At 36.8% G+C, this 10,246-nt stretch overlaps 1 non-coding gene across 1 annotated transcript; it reads left to right on the forward strand.

Annotated features, from left to right (window-relative positions):
• The first annotated feature begins 5,156 nt into the window (after nucleotides 1-5,156).
• On the forward strand, nucleotides 5,157-5,260 carry LOC121442749. Its single transcript, XR_005973592.1, has one exon. It is a non-coding gene; the product is annotated as a U6 spliceosomal RNA (small nuclear RNA).
• Nucleotides 5,261-10,246: the final 4,986 nt, after the last annotated feature.

The raw sequence follows: 10,246 nt of genomic DNA on the forward strand, positions 1-10,246 counted from the left end.
ATATCTTCCATTCTAGTCCCTGCTCCATTCTCCTTTCTGTGCAAACTAATTTACTATAACCTTATTCCACATTGTTACCTATTTTTTCAATATTTTGCTTAAATACTGTCTTTTTGGCTTGTTACATTTCAGACTCTTGGCATACAGTAGTTAATAGAAGTATGTCACTGAGAAAGTCATTTCAGCTCTGTTATAATTCCATTTCCTTTTTCATTAGATAAAATGATAATGATAATTATAGAATCTATGCCATAAACTGTTGCAAGGACTGAATGAGCTATGATTTTACAGCATGTGATACATAAGCATTGGCTGCCATTATTGTGTCAATTCTCAAAGCATCCTTTTAAAATTCTGTTCCTACTACTAACTGATTTGGAGGGATGAACTGACCTGTGAATCTCAGTCTACAAATGATTAGCAAAGCTAAAGAAACTTCCAAAGCAGTTAGTGGGAGAAAGAAGAAAAAAAAGATACTTTGAAAATTGGCATAAGAACAGTAACAAATATATGTTGATTACAAGAAAATATATTCGACAGGAGCTGGAGATAATCATATTTGGCAAATTAAACTAATTCCCAAAATACAAATATCTGTGTTTTATATACACTTGCTAGATTTTATGCAGATACATAAAATAATATGTATGCATATGACATGAGAGTAGATATGAAATTGCCTAGGTAACTGATGTGAAATAGAAAGAAAACCAAAAGAAAGGCACAGGGCATGGGGAGAATATGTACAACGTACAATACAAACTCGTAAGAAAAAAATTAAATACATGTGATTTGATGAATAGGGTAGGAATTGAGTTTTCTTCTTTAGGTACCACACATCAATGATCATTATATATGTCCAAAATGTGAGGCTGAAGAAAACAAAATATGATCAGTGGAACTTCATGGGTAAGAAACATATTTCCTTTAAAAGCAAAAAAGATTTATTATCTATACAGTGTTCTGCCTGTAGGCCAGAAGAGGGCACAAAACCTCATTATACATGGTTGTGAGCCACCATATGGTGGCTGGGAATTGAATCCAGGACCTCTGGAAGAGCAGTCAGTTTCTTAACCGCTGGACTATCTCTCCAGCCCTGCAAAGCTGCTCTTTTTGTTTTTATTGATATTTATTGAGCTCTACATTTTTCTCTGCTCCCCTCCCTGCTTCTCCCCTCCCTTTCAACCCTCTCCCAAGGTCCCCATGCTTCCAATTTACTCAGGATATCTTGCTTTTTTCAACTTCCCATGTTGAATAGATCAATGTATGTCTCTCTTAGGGTTCTCATTGCTGCCTAGGTTCTCTGAGATTGTGATTTGTACACTGGTTTTCTTTGCTTTCTGTTTAAAAACCACTTATGAGTGAGTAATATGATAATTGTCTCTCTGGGTCTGAATTACCTCACTCAATATGATGTTTTCTAGCTTCATCCATTTGCCTTCAAATCTCAAGATGTCAATATTTTTTTCTGCTATGTAGTACTCCATTGTGTAAATGTACCATATTTTTCTTATCCATTTTTCGGTCGAGGGACATTTAGGTTGTTTCCAGGTTCTGACTATGACAAACAATGCTGCTATGAACATCCTTTGATATGAGCATACTTTGGATATATACCCAAAAGTGATATTGCTGGGGTTTGAGGAAAATTTTTTCCTAATTTTCTGAGAAATTGTGATACTGATATCCAAAGAGGTTATAGCAGCTTGCACACACACCAGCAATGCAGGAGTGTTCCCTTTCCCCCACATCCTCTCCAGCATAAGTTGTCATCAGTGTTTTTGATCTTGGCCATTCTTACAGGTTAAAGATAGAATCTCAGAGTTGTTTTGATTTGCATTTCTCTGATGACTAAAGATGTTGATCACTTCCTTAAGTATCTTTCAGCCTTTTTATATTCCTTCATTGAGATTTCTCTGTTTGGGTCTGCACTCCATTTTTTATTGGATTATTTATTCTTTTGATGACCAATGTCTTTAGTTGTCTGTATATTTTTGAGATCAGGCCTCTGTCTTGTTACGGGGTTTGTGAAGATTTTTTTCCCATTCCATAGGCTTTTGTTTGTCTTGTTGACCATGTCCTTTGCTTTACAGAAGCTTTCCAGTTTTAGGAGGTCCCATTTATTAATTGTTTCTCTAAGTGTCTGTGCTACTGAGGTTATATTTTGGAAGTGGTCTCCTGTGCCAATGCATTCAAGTGTACTTCCCACTTTCTTTTCTATGAGGCTCAGTGTGGTTGGTTTTATGTTGAGGTCTGTGATCCATTTGGTCTTGAGTTTTGTTCATGGTGACAAATAGGAATCTATTTTCATTCTTCTACGTGTTGATATCCAGTTATGCCAGTACCATTTGTTGAATATGCTTTATTTTTCCATTTGATATTTTTTGCTTCTTTGTCAAAAATCAGGAGTTCGAAGGTGTGTGGATTAATATCCGGATCTTTGATTTGGTTCCATTGGTCCTCCTGTCTGTTTATATGCCGATACCAGACTTTCTTCAGTACTGTAGCTCTGTAGTAGAGTTTGAAGTCAGGGATTGTGATACCTCCAGAAGATACTTTATTGTATAGGATTGTTTTTACTATCCTGGGTTTTTTGCTATTCCATATGAAGTTGAGTACCTTTCTTTTGAGGTCTGTGAAGAATTTTGCTGGTATTTTAATGGGCATTGAATTGAATCTGTAAATTGCTTTTGGTAAGATTGCAATTTTTACAATGTTAATTCTACCTACCCAAGAGCATGGGAGATCATTCCACTTTCTGGTGTCTTCTTCAGTTTTTTTCTTCAAAGATTTAAAGTTCTTGTCATACAGGTCTTCCACTTGTTTGGTTAGGGTTTCTCCAAGATATTTATGCTATTTGTGGCTATTGTGAAGGGTGATGGTTCTCTGATTTCTTTCTCAGCCCATTTATCATCTGTGTACAGGAGGGTTACTCGTTTTCTGAGTTAATCTTGTATCCTGCTGCATTACTGAAGGTGTTTATGAGTTGGAGAAGTTCCTTGATAGAATTTTTGGGGTCACTTATGTAAACTATCCTATCGTCAGCAAATAATGAGAGATTGACTTCTTCTTTGCTGGTTTGTATCCCCTTAATCTCCTTTTGTTGTCTTATTGCTCTAGCTAGGACCTCAAGAACTATATTTAATAGATATGGAGAGAGCCGCCAATTTTGTCTTGTTCCTGATTTCAGTGGTATCACTTTGAGTTTCTCTCCATTTAGTTTGATGTTGGCTGTTGGCTTGCTGTATATTGCCTTCATTATGTTTAGGTAGGAAACATTTCTTTTAAGTTTGAGTAGGCAAATGCTATAAATATATAAGTCATTTGCATAGAGTTCTCAAGAGACGTTGTTGTTGATGATAATGAACTATATATATATATATATATATATATATATATATATGTTTAATTCACACATATACACATACACACAAACACACATGATTGAGTATGAATGAGAATCAGAACTTCCCCTGGAATTATGTTTCAAATGAAAGTCTACAACTTTGAATTTTCACAGCTAGCTCTCTATAAGAGAGTTCATTTTAACCTCCTGTCTTTTCTATGATCTTCAACTCAGGCCTCATAGCTTAGAAAACTGAAGAACAGAGATTAGGCACATAACCAATATTATACACTGAGTTATTGAGTATGCTTAATTATGTTTGAATTTCTGCTGCAAATTCAATGCTCAATCCACATTTTTTTAAAAACCATTTTCTGCACATGTCAAACCATATTTTCCATGTAATGTTGCCACTCCTAAATCCATATTAAAATACTTAATCCCATTTCATTATTGTTCATATGTTGGCACCCACTACAACACTAAAGATAATATTAAATTTAACATAATTAGTATGTGAAAGCAAATAGGACTAAAATAATATAATAGACTTTTTATCTATCAAAACCTTCTGGTCCATCTAACATCTTTCCACATATCACACCCTTGCCAATTCTAATGCAAAAACCAGTTTCTTCTACTTTCTACTTCTTAATAGCTAGATTGACAAATATCCATATTACTTGAAAGGAATAAAACATACTGTACAATCATCAAAGACTCAGGGAACATCAAAGAAGAGTGGGAGGAAAGAATTTAAGAAGTGGGTAACTTCAAAGGCCCACTCCCAGCTGAGGAGCTATTGGTAGTTGAGAGACACTGAGGAAAGGGTGGATAGTCACTTTTCTTTGGGGATGTGGCCCCTGGCAAATTGTTCGTGCCCCAGTGGATTGGCCCACTCTTATTTACACATAGTCAGCACTAACTAGACTCTGAGGAATAATAACAATAGATAATAATAATAAATTAACAATAGCAATAATCAGGGCACAAAGTAGGGACAGATGAGTTGGTGGGTTCCAGTGGTAGTTAAAGGGTCTCTGCTTCTGCAGTACTGGAATTGTAGGCAGCTACTGTGCCTACCCTCCCAATTTGGCAGCAAGAGCTTTATCCTATGAGCCATCTCTCTAGTCTGAGGGACAATTTATTGATCAACTTGTTTTTTAAAGCAGCATGAAAATTTTCTCCTAAGTTTCATGAGTTTTCAGTTATTGGACCATATAACCCAGTAACTTAAATTGTACACAAAGAACAAATAGTTATTTGTAATCTAGAACATGATTGTGGCTGTACCACAAGACCTAGATGAGGCACTATGAGAGGACACTAAAGAAAAAAAAACAGAAATGAAAGAAGGTTCAACTCAAAAGAAGAAATTCAAGGTAAGGAATGGGAGGAATTTTTTTCCTGTTTTTTTGAGACAGGGTTTCTCTGTAGCTTTGGAGCTTGTCCTGAAAGAATCTATTGTAGACTAGTCTCACCTCGAATTTACAGAGATCCGCCTGCCTCTGCCTCCTGAGTGTTGGGATTAAAGGCATGTGTCACCACCACCTGGCTTGAAAAAAAAATTAATATTAGATACTTTTCAGTACCTCCTCTTATTTTTATACGATGTTCTCATTGTTAGGGTTAAAATTAAATGGGATAAAATGTATTTTTTCCTCTAATGAATAGTCCTGAATAATTTAAGAAATTTTATGATAAATTAGTTGATTGCTTGCAGTATAATTTTAGTGGTCACATAGGTTATCTACAATACCCTACATTCATAAGTATGCCTTCCCAATTATTCTTAAAAATACTCCTCTCCATGCTCTTTGGCAGTACATATACTAAAACTGGAAAGATAGAAAAATATTAGCATGACTCCTACACAATGATGGCATGCAAATTCATGATGTACCACATACATATCATATTTTATCTTGTTATTTATATTTTTAAATAAATGAATAGATGGATGAATACAAAAAACCTTGCCACTAGGTTCAACTGAACTGTCATACCTGCCAGAAGAGGTATGTCAATTTTCTTCAATAGGTTGATACTGGGTATATCAACCACTCCAGGACAGGCCTCACATTCACAAGTAATTGAACAGCATATAAATGACCCCAGAGTGTTTTGGTGTGTGTGCTTCTATTTGGCTGTAATTATTGGGATTTGGGGAGAAGTGTGTTGTTTTATTGTGTTTTCTTGGTTTAGGGGATTTTGTTGCTATATTGGATATTTGTTTGTATTTTGAGAAAGAACTTAAAGTTGGATAGGTAGCAATAAAGGGAGAATCTAACTACTAAGAGGACATGGAGGAGGTTAGAAATATGACCAAAATATATTTAAATTTAGAATTCTTTTAAATAATAAAAAATACTCCGCTCTTTTCACACATTTAATGACCCACTCAGGGTATTCAGCGTATTTTTCCCCAGCTGCCTATTAATCAGAGAGTCTACTCCCAAGTTCATCCCTTGTCACTGTTGCCAGAGTGACCCTTTTGAGGGACATATTGTAACATGTAATTCTAGTGCTCAGGATCTTTCCTCAACCCCCTCAGGATCTCTTAATGGCTCCCCATGTCTCCAATAAAACATCCAAACTTTTTCTTTTTAAATGAAAATTTTTATACAATATATTCTGATCACAATTATCCCTCTTCCTATTCCTCCCACCTTCCTACACAGCCAACTCTATGTTCTTTCTCCTCTTTTTAGAGAATAAACGCCTAAACTTTTTAACCTTCTTGTTCAAATCCTCCAACGCTCCATTGATGCAATTAATCCTTTCTGCTATAAACTTTTTCATATATATATACTATGAAATTCTTAAATATCCAATTCCTTTATTCATGATAGAAAAACTGTGTATTCCCAATCTTCAGATCTGGAATCTACACCGAAGTCTATATAAAAAAAATTAATGAATTTGCTAACAAGAAGTATGGCAAACAATAAGTGGTTCAATTCACGATACTTGAATCTTGGTAGCAAGTTATTGTATAAACTTTCATCTAAAGATACAATGCAAATTAAATGTGTATAAATAATAGCCTAATCTGAAAGAGTTGATCGGTGAATCAAGAGCTGTAAATATACATTTGTCTCAAAACATCATGAAATAGTTTCTTTAAAAAGATTGTGAAACTCAAAGAAATTTCTCTAGTACATTCCGTTCAGAGACAAAGAAGAAAAATTGGAAAACACTTAACTCTTTGAGTGTATTTGTTCTACTTTTTTCCATTATTTCTCCTAGAGACTGTTCCCTTTTAATTTTGTTAGCTCAAGCATTCTGAACCTGAAAATCTCAAACCCAAAGTGACCCAAGATCTAAAATGTTCTTAGTGTCAGCATAATGTCACAGGTGAAAAATGTCACCCTTTACCTCATGTGGTGAGCTTCATACACAGCTTTGGTAACTATAAATATTGCATAAAATGACCTTCAGGCTAAGTCATTAAGACATACATAAAACATAAATAAATTTCATGCTGAGGACTCTCACCCTCCAGATATGTATACATATGTGTACGTAAATATTCCACCATCCAAATGAAAATATGAAATCTGAAACACTAATATTTCAGATAAAGGATACTATTGCTTTTATTCCTCCTAAGAACTTGACTTTTTGAAGAACAGGAGAGATTATTTTAATCATAAATTATGCATGACTTGGTTTCTCGTCAAGAAAAATTTTTATAAAATAAGTTTAACTGTATAGAAGCTGAACACATTGGTGCATGCTTCATTGCCTATTTGGTAACTTTAGCCTTGTAATGTACTGAGATTCCAAGGCAAATTCTCATCAACTTAACAAATTTATATGTGTGCCTGGAATAATGGTTAGAAGGCCCAGAAATAAATGAGATAGCTCTACTTCACAAAAGCAGCAGATTCCTACTTGGAAAAACAGATAGACATGACTGTATATTCTACCTTTAGTGACAAGCTATGTCATTAATTGGGAGAAGAAAGGTGGGAGATGAAATCATTTTGGAGGGGAAAATAAGTTTTGGCACGCCTACAGAACTCTCAGGTGGATAATTTTCGTGTGTACATGGATAATCTGGTGATGAGGAAGAATTCAGGAGTGAAGATGCAGATTATTTAGTTATGTTCTTAAACAATACATTTAGCTAGGTGCAGTGCACATGCCTTTAATTTAATCATTTGGGAGGCAGAGGCAGGCGGATTTCTGTGAATTCAAGGACAGCCTGGTCTACACAGTGAGTTCCAGGACGGTCAGGGCTATATGGAGAGATTTTGTCCGAAAAGTGAATGAATGAATGAATGAATGAATGAATGCATAAACAACAAATACATAAATAAAAGACTCCTTTAAAACCAAGGGGTAAATTTATCACTCAAAAGAACAGGTAGACTAGAGTGAGACAGGAAGGTGAAGGCAGTTTTCTGGGAGATACCCACAAAAGAGGAAGACAGAATAACAGAAGCAATAGAAAAAAAGACATATCTAACCGAATACCACTGATTCAACATAAGCATCCAATTTGATTCTACTCTGAAAACACATTGATGCAATATTGTAATATTTTCATAATCATAAATCCACAAAAGCAAAGACAACAAGGGAAGTGACAACTGAATCTGAGAAACTGCAGAATAGGTATCTTCGTGGTAACGAATTTCACAGCTGCAAGCATTGAGCAAGATTGCTTCTGAAAAACAAAGAAGATGAGGAAAAATGTAGAGGGATGACGGATTTTTATGACTCTTTGTGGAAAGCCTAATCGAAATCAGGAAACCTGTAGGTTGAGTAGTAAATTGATGGTAAACAATTAGAGATATCTCATACTAATTATGGCTTCAGTAAATCCAAATGCAAAAGAAATGGAACAAATAAAGTTTGAAGTGTAAAGAGAAGGAATAAAAAAATGGGTGATGGTAAAAAAGTAGCTGATACTGGAACATATTTCCTAGCTGTGAGAAAAGACAAAATGTGAAAAACCACAATAGAGGGAGGAGAATGTGTAAGATGAATGGTTACCAAGACCTTAGCTGAGAAGATGAGAGAGTATTGTTACCTTATGAAAGTGTAAAAGAAATAGAAATGTAGGTCATCTGCTTAATGTGAAGAAGCTAGAACTGGGAGCCTGAGAAAAGAAATGAAGGTTTGGAACAGCTGCTGTGGGAAATGCTAGCAGGAGCCAGCTATGGATGAGAAAAGGATTAAGGAAAAGAGGTAAGGGCCCAGCTGAGGTTGAAAAGCATGCATTTGTAGTGGAGCCAATGAGCATAGATATGCAATTTTCCCCAGATAGGTCTTCAGCAGCCTGGGAACAGGAACAGGCAAGGTGGACCACTGAAGTGAGCCAGAACTGGGCAGGGATTGCCAAAGCTGTGATATGGAAGGTGAAGGAGTCAAAGGAATGGAAAATGCTTGTGAGTGTTGTTGAAATGGAGTCCAGAATTGGGAGGAAGGGAGAAGACAGGATGTGGCTGCTGGCCTAAGAGATTAAGTAAGAGAGAAAGGAATGGAGCTCTAAGGAAAAATAATTTGATTGATCACAAGGCCATTGCTTGATGGTTCAAATATAAATTCAGGTGACCATTACCTCTGTCACCAAACGCTGAATATTTTTGGCTAGTTAGCTGTTGGTTTTCTAGGCCAGTGCAGCGCTAATAAGGTTTACACGACTGCTTTCTACCGTAAGTTATTTCACGGCAGTGCTCTTTAGTCCAGTTTTTCCATTGTTTTTAAGGTATTTCTTTTTTTTTAATAATTTTTTTTATTAAGAAAAGAAGAAAAAAAAACATAAACAAAAAACAAGTTTCCACCTCCTCCCAGCCTCCCATTTCCCTCCCCCTCCTCCCACCCTTCTCCCCCTCCTCCCACCCTTCTACCCCTCCCCCCACTCCTCTCCCCCTCCCTCTCCAGTCCACAGAGCAGTCCAGGTTCCCTGCCCTGTGGTAAGTCCTAGGTCCTCCCCCCTCCGTCCATATCTAGGAAGGTAAACATCCAAACTGGCTAGGCTTCCACAAAGCCAGCACATTAAGTAGGATCAAAACCCCGTGCCATTGTCCTTGGTGTCTCATCAGCCCTCATTGTTCGCCATGTTCAGAGAGTCCGGTTTTATCCCATGCTTTTTCGGTCACAGTCCAGCTGGCCTTGGTGAGCTCCCAGTAGATCAGCTCCACTGTCTCAGTGGGTGGGTGTTCTTGAAACTAATCTTGGCGAATTCAGCCTGGGTGGGGGAAGGGGCTGAGGCACAATGAAAGGAAGTATGTATTTAATAATTTCCTTTTGTGTATGGCTCTGGGTCTGGCTCTGCCTCAAAGACCCTTTACTGTAAGGAACACAAAGAACATTTGGAAGCTATCAAGTTGCCGAGGGTCCCAAAGTGCAGCCTGCCCTGAAAAGAAATCTCGGCTAATCTCCTTTCCAGGCCTCCTCTAGAGGGCAGCTGCTTCCCTCCTCAGTTTGGGAGCTTGCAGCTTCTCGTCCACATAGCTGTTCACCATGTGTAGGCTGTGATTTTACAACAGTAGAGAGGGGAAGATAGGGTGGAAATGTTTATTGAACAGAAAATTTAAGGCCTGCCAATCTCCAACCCATAGAGGCCCCTTCCAGACCTCTGGATCATATCACAAGGAGAACTTTGTATTGAATCCCGCAAAGCTACGATGGATTCAAACGTATTTGCATTAGTAATAATTACCCTGTCTACCAAAAAGAACATATACAGTTTCTGTGATCCCAAGTTATGGATAAATGTCCCATGGTTCCTGATTCTAGTTCCTTGTTATTAAGTGGTTTAAAATGATAAATCTTTCTGGGGTGGGTGGTGGAGGTTTTAATGATTTTAAGATTCCTAACTTTAGTTTATGGCAACATAGTATTTAATAGCTACACCTTCTGTTTTCAGGAACAATTTATGCCACA

Source organism: Microtus oregoni, unplaced genomic scaffold (assembly GCF_018167655.1).
Source record: "Microtus oregoni isolate MIOR12 unplaced genomic scaffold, Mior012 000094F_ref0000399, whole genome shotgun sequence".
NCBI lineage: Eukaryota > Metazoa > Chordata > Mammalia > Rodentia > Cricetidae > Microtus > Microtus oregoni.